Below are 7453 nucleotides of genomic sequence, written 5' to 3'. Positions count from 1 at the left end.
AGGCGCCCCCGCATTTACAATCAAAAAGCTACAGGTGACTCAAAACGCCGCAGCTCGCCTCCTGTTAGGCCTCAACAAACGAGAATCAGCTACCATGGCCCTGAGGAAACTGCACTGGCTTCCTGTTAAGGCCAGAGTGTTGTTTAAATCTCTTTGTTTTATGCACAAAGCCATGTGGAAGAATGCCCCCACTATGATCTGCTCCCTGGCAAAACCCTATCTTCCCCACAGACCCCTAAGATCCAGCACTGCCTTCCTGGCTACTGTCAACAAAATCAGACGTACCAGATGGGGCGGACGTTCCTTCTCCTGGAATGCCGCAAAGGAATGGAACTCTCTGCCCACCTCTCTTCGCAGTGAACCTAGCCTTTTAAAATTTCGGAAGGATCTGAAAACCTACCTGTTCATTTAACTTGTTTCCCTTTTTAGTATGACGGTACTTAGCGCTACGAGGCCTCCGGGTTGTTTGCGCTCTATAAAACCCGATTAATAATAATTAATAATAATAATAATGCTGCCTGACACCCAGTAAGTCTCTAAGTGCCTCCCCTGAGTTCCTGGGGGGCTTCAGAATTGTACTTCTGTGGTGGACTAGGACTTAAAGCGCGAAAGTTAACCAGGGAAAACCTGGTTAATATTTCTGACCTGTGCTCCATTGTGGTCAGCTTCATATTGCGCCTAGTTATGCTTCTACCAAGATGTGTAACTTTCAGTAGAACTTGGTGCTTCTCGTCGCTATTTCTATGTAAAAATGTAAACATTTTTATCTCCAAATCCCCGGATTGGATTTTTTTGTAATTTTGTTTATTACATTTTACTCAATTTTACGAATTTGGTTTGTGATTTTTATTGTTTTGCAATTCGACTTTATTTCTGCATTAGTACTGCATAAATCCTTTGCACATGTCCTCCTAGTTAAGCCTATCTGCTGTGTGCCATAGCTACCAGGGGTTGAGGTGAATGTCATTTAGTTACTTTGAGTGTTCACTCTGACAAAGATTATGGATACTTCCAGAGTTTGGTACCTACCTCTCCTCAACTAATTATCATTTTTATGGCTCGCGAAGCGAAGATCCTTTTTCAGAGGGTTTCAAAAATGGACCTGGAAATTCCACACAGCTCGTGCGTGTTATTTCCAAGGTCCATTTTGATTGGGCTTTGCATGCGTGCTGTTTTTTAACAGAACACGCAATAGTCCATGGGCGGAAGCGTAGCTCCCCCTATGGCCTATTGGTGTCTGTTACGCGCACCAAAGCCCATATGTCTTCAATTATCACGGCCGTCAGTGCCGCAATAATTGAAGACATATGCTCTGTGGCGTGCGCGCTCGCACCACTCTCGAGCTTTTTTTTTGTTGGATCCATTTCACAGCAAAGCTCTCACTCTCGGCGCCTCTTCTCCGTGTGGAAACGTGTAAAGGTTCTTTGCTAGGGAGGGATGGGGGTAAGTATCTGTGCAGGCAATGTCTTTTAACCCTTTCGATGCTCATGACGAGCTCAGCTCGTCATGATGCACAGTTGAGCTGTGCTGATGACGAGCTGAGCTCGTCATGAAACAACCAAAATAATCAAAAGTCAGCACAGGAGGGGAAAACGCCTAGCAGCCAAGGTGTTAATATCTGGGAAATAAACAAAAATTCGTCCCGGCATACCGTGAATTGGGACTAGACAGCCCGGAGAATGATCGATCAGACCGGCCCTTCGCCAGACTGCCCTGTAGACCATAGTGGGGGCCAGTCAGCTGCATACCTCCCCCACTTGTGAACTGGGCTTGTGTGCGGTCTGAGGCCGAGGTAGCCAGACCCAAGAGCTGGCCCCTTGGTCTAAGGCCGTAGGTTATAGACCCGGTGTAGTTACCTATCCGACAATCAAAAGCGCTTTAATACCCGACCCGGGTAGGGAACGCGCTAAATACCTAAACAATCTTTTATGGCCTCCTCAAAATGGCAATCTGGTACTGCCGTTCAGTGCCAACACACTGCCTTATCGCGAGGGTATTAGTAGGTGTTAGTTTTATACTGGAGCAAAGCATTGTGCTAACTGATTTTAGCCTTGGGTGCGAACGAGGCCAGTGACGCAAAATGTTGGCTTGCAAACTAGGATGCACGTTTTTAAAGTTCACAATATTTTGGGGTGCACGCTTTCCCCAAAAGTAGGAAACCACCGCGGATGTGTACCAGTGCGATTTCTGTAATGCAAGCACAATGATTAAAGACTCTTAACGTGTTCCCTATATCATACCACTGGAATTGAGAGGGATAGGCAAATAATGTGGCCTGGTTTACTTTAAACATGTCTCGATAAAATGCTACTTTTGTAGTGAAATATTGTACTATCTGGGATAGTATGACCTAATTACGTGAGTAGTTTAAAGTGAGAAATGGTACGTCAGGCCTAAAAACCGTTCTTGGCCGGGCTGCTTTCACACGATGCGTACCATCCACGTTTGAGGTGATGTCACTTTGCCCATCTAATTCTCGAACTAACAAGTACGTTCTGGGCTGTGCTCGGTTGGTTATGTAGGGCGGTTAGGGGGCGCTGATGCCGCTCTTAAAACATGCTACGGAAAAGCCGCATTCACCAGCTGAGGTGGGTAGATCCCGCCTTGCTTGCGGCGTGTAATAAACCATCTTTTTGTGTAAGGCTTCTGAAAGTGAAATTGAGCCTCTTGCTCTGGTGAGGGAATCTGTGGCCCAAACAGGAGTCTGTGGAATGATTTCATAGTTCTGCACTTCAGGCATTGTTGGAAACAAGGTACTTATTGGGGCCCATCCTACTCTGAACCATGCCACCTGCATGAAAGTCTTGAGCAATGCAAAACACATGTAATGCGTTACGAGGCAGTAACCAAGGCTGTGCGCTATTCCAATATCAGTTTAATGCCAGCGTGGGGTGAACACAACGGGTAATGAATGCACTGCCACTGCGACACTGGCAGCGAGGCCAGATGTACACAAATACAGACAGCACCCCATAACAAACACTGGGCCAAATGATGGCACTGGGCCTTTCCCAACTATTACTCGGGTCACACTAAAGCCACACAGCGCCAAGAAGCCACATGCATGCCAAACTGCTGAACCGTTGTGGAGAGGCTTGGGCAACATTTTGAGAATCCAGTTACTTGTTTAAGCTGCAGTTAACAGTATACTGTCCCCCTCTGTGGTATGCGCTTGGAAGACTTGAAATATTTTCCATATGCGATGCTACACGTATAAGGGAATTTACATTGAAAGCATGGTACTTGCTGCTTTGAACCTCACCAGGTTTATTGTTAAATAGAGGCCCAATTGTGCAGTCAGTGTAAAAAAAAAACGCCTGTCTGATGTACACCACCACGTGAATCTGGGCAAATCACTTAATTTCCCCGTGGCTAACAAAATTAATGTGTCAGTCTGTAATGAAACTGGTGTTGATGTGAACAGCTGGAGGATCAGGTAGTCTTAATACGAAACTATTTTAATTTATTAGTTGTCCAAATTAAAAACAAATGATAGCATTCATTTTAGATTAAGTCTTTTTGTTGGGGTGAATGCACAGAGTTAGGGTTAGTTTTAGAGTTAGCATTTCACTTGATATCATTATTCCGGTCAGACGCAGGGTTAGCATGAAGCTTGGACTCTTGGCTAGTATGAAGTTTAAGGTTAGCATTTGGTTAACATTCAGGGATTGGATTAGTTTTAATCTTAAATTTGACATTAGTTCATTACTTTATTCGACGTTGTGGAAGTGGCATATTCACTGCTGCATCACACTAGGGACTCTTCCCAAAAATATGTCTTAAAGAGTCCCCAGAAGTAGAGTTGGGAAGGTGTACAAAAGAATGAATAAACAGTCAAAGCCAGTAAGAGTGTGATCCAGGTTGGCTGAGTCAGTTCGGGAATGTGAGGGACTGGTGCAGTAGTCCAGAGTAAGAGGTTTGTTTGTCTCGGCCTATGAAATTATAAAACTCTTAATCTCCAACACCTCGCACAATGTACTGTCCAGTCTACTTCTGGATGCGCCCAAGATAACATTTTGCAAGTAACCAGGTGGAAAGTAAAAGCAGTTGCAGTTTTGCTATTATCTGTCCATGTCTGCACTGCCCCTTTGCTTGTGGGTGCACTTTTTCAGTGTAGCAAGCGGTACAGATGTGCATTTACGAAGTATAGTGTGATAAGTGTTATGGAAGCACACATTGAGCATCCAGGTGCACTAGCTATACTGGAAGTTGGGAGTCGTGGGGAACATTGGTGATGTACAGTTTAGAAGCACATGGCTGCGTGCATTATGGACGTATGGTGAAGTCCAATGAGGGCGCAGAGTGATCTACAAGGGTGTGAGCATGTCAGTGTGTCCTATGTCAAGAGCCACCACGAGCCACCCCTGAGTTTTCAGTTGGCAGCATTTTTTGTGATGCATGTTTTTTAATCCTATACTAATGTTAAACACATAAGTAACCAATCTCAGAAAGTAATGTTGGCTTAAACTATAACTGGCTGAAGATGAAAACAAGAAGTGGGCTCCATGACAGCTACTAGAAAATAAAGAAAAAACATTTTCTCATTTTGGTGAGAAGTGACAGGTTTTTGCTTTGGTGCCTTAACCTATTTCTCTGCTTTTACTGTGACCCCCCCCTCATTCTGAACAATAAAAGTGTGTTAAACTAAAATACTTGAAATTGTTACTTATTTTGCTCTTCCCAGACTTTTTAAGGCACTGCCTGGTACGATTATTTGTAAGTAGCTGGATTTGCTTTAACTTCGCGCCATCAAAAAAGCAGAACACCACTCCTGAAGCATTTCTCTTGCTAACATCCCTCCCTCATCCGATCGCAAAGCGAACAATTCTACATAACCCACACAAGTCCAAGCTTGTGTTTATTCGTTTCTAGAGTGCACACTGCACAACTGAATTGCTTCTATATGTTATTGGGAAGACAGCAGTAATAAACATTGGTTTCGTGTATCAGAATGGAGATTGAGGGACTGGACAACTTATTAATAATAGTAGTTGCTACATGTTACTCTCTTTCACATAACTGTAACAAGTATTATTGAATGTCTTGCATAAAGTAAATTCACTGCACTTATTAGTGTTGCCTTCTATAATATTAAATTTAAGCTGAGTACATTAAATGACGCCTTGATGATTGTTTACTTTTTGGTAATTAGAATGCTGAATTTTCCCATACTAAGTTCAGCATGCATGTTTATGACATAGGTTCTAGAATTTATTTTTATTGCTGTCCTTTTAATAAATGTACAATAAAGGCACTCACCTGTGGCTGTAAATGTATTGGTTGTAGGATTCCTTTATTATAATTTTTTATCATCAAGTAGACCATAGATTAAACAACTCTACCACTCCCCGGAGAGAGTAATAGCAGCTTTTCATGCGACTTAATTTTAGGTCTCGCTGAGCCAGCGCATGCGCTGCCCTGCAAGACATTTAGTGTGTGGGCTTTTAAAAGCCCTACCACACACTTTCGGCTGACATGGAGTGTGCGGTTACGCGTACATGGCGAGCAGAGGCGCCATATGGCTTTCATCTCTCTGCATGGTGCACGCACACCACTCGCCAGCCTGCGTGTTGTTTTTTTATTTCCTTTTTGCACGCGCGCGCACACACAACTCCCGGTCCCAGCCTCCCGTCTTGCTCACGATTACTTTGGCGCGCACCATCTGCATGTTACTAAGAGTGCTTTAGTAGAGCTACCTGATAGCGCACGTTGAAGCACATCATTAACCTAGGCTGCACCCATACTCAAAACCTTGCCTGTATTATGTTCTAAATTGTGCTCCAGCCAGATTGTCCAAACAGTGACTTTGTGGTCCAAATAAAATGCTGCTTTGCCTCCCATCTAGTTTCTCTTATGCATTGTGCCATTTTCTACATTGTGACATCCCGTCTAGTAGCCTAACTACGGTCCCACTTAATTTTGGAACTCATTTAAACAGAGGTCAATCAGCGATGACTTGTGACCCTCCACTGACACTACTAGATATTTAACTTTCTTCCTAATGAAGGTCACTTCTCCTTGAACGAACAAATGAAAAGGAATCTTTGGTTGTGTTTTTATTTTAACTATGCTTCAAGCTAGTGCTAGCTCAGGGATCATATGCAATGGTGGCTGCACCGTTATTATATAAACTCGTGACTAAGAGCTTTAGTTCATTGCCAGGGTGTCTGCCAACTCTGCTTTTGAAACACAGGTGACATTTTGGCTCACGACTTATTCGATTCCGCTACTACTTTGGAGAGTGGCTTGAAGGACGTAGGTTACTTTTATTCTTTTTGAAATTCATGATTTCATGGTGCAGCCTTGATGCAGAATGGCTTATTCTCTATAGTAGGATTGTTTTCAAATGTAACATGTAATTGACGATGTGTTCCAAGTTTTTATACAGCTGGCCTTCTTTCAAATTTCCCCCGTGGTATTTAGCGCGCTCTGTGCTGCTAAAATTAACTATCACATTTGAAGAAATTATTTATTAATTCACTGTTTTGTAAAAGTCTTAACGTACTACTTTCCACTGTGCACATTGTACTCGTATACTGCAGTAGACTCTTTTGAACCGAGATGAGTACGGTATGGGCATCTTTCCCCTTTTATGTGGATGCCAGACCCTCACAACAGTTGTTGCTAAGTATCTGTTCAGAAAAATTAGGGTCTTCCTTGGCCTTTGATTCCAGAAACGCAAAGTATGCTTTTTAGGTTTCGACTGCAAAAAGCTGCGCAAGCAGCTTTTGCGCAGGAGAAATCTAATAATAACATTATGTTGCTTGGGAATCCGCCCTCTGTTCCATTGGCTAGCTCCATAAATGGAGGCTAGCCATTGGAACAGAGAGGCGTCCGTCATGGCCGGACCAGATTCGGGGGCGTTCCCGAGAATTTTTGGCTTTTGGCTACGTCATGCTACGTCAGCCAAAAGCCGGGAACGCCCCCGAATCTGGTCTGGCCGGGCCGCAAGCAAGCCGGAAGTCCCGCCTCCGCTTGATTAGACTCTGCATAAACAATCCCACACATCGGCCCCTTACTTTATAACCTACTGCCTTCCTTCCATATAATTTTTGGTTTGTTTGGCAGGTTTTGTCTCTGCCGGCCCCTTTCTTTGTGACTTTTATTTGTATTTTTCTGAAGGCCTGCGTTAGATGGTCGAATTAACTCCTTTTAGGCTCGGCATAAACAATCCCACACATCGGCCCCTTACTTTATAACCTACTGCCTTCCTTCCATAGAATTTTTGGTTTGTTTGGCAGGTTTTGTCTCTGCCGGCCCCTTTCTTTGTGACTTTTATTTGTATTTTTCTGAAGGCCTGCGTTAGATGGTCGAATTAACTCCTACCACTCCGTGCAGTAAAGCACAATTAATGAGGGGGGCTGAAACCCCCATGTTAACTACATAGGCTATAGAGTGATTGTGGGGCCCCGAGAGAGTGCCACCGACTCTGTGGCATGCATACGTGATTAGT

Source organism: Lissotriton vulgaris, chromosome 5 (genome assembly GCF_964263255.1).
Source record: "Lissotriton vulgaris chromosome 5, aLisVul1.2, whole genome shotgun sequence".
In the NCBI taxonomy this organism is placed as follows: domain Eukaryota; kingdom Metazoa; phylum Chordata; class Amphibia; order Caudata; family Salamandridae; genus Lissotriton; species Lissotriton vulgaris.
This window is presented reverse-complemented; position numbering follows the sequence as displayed.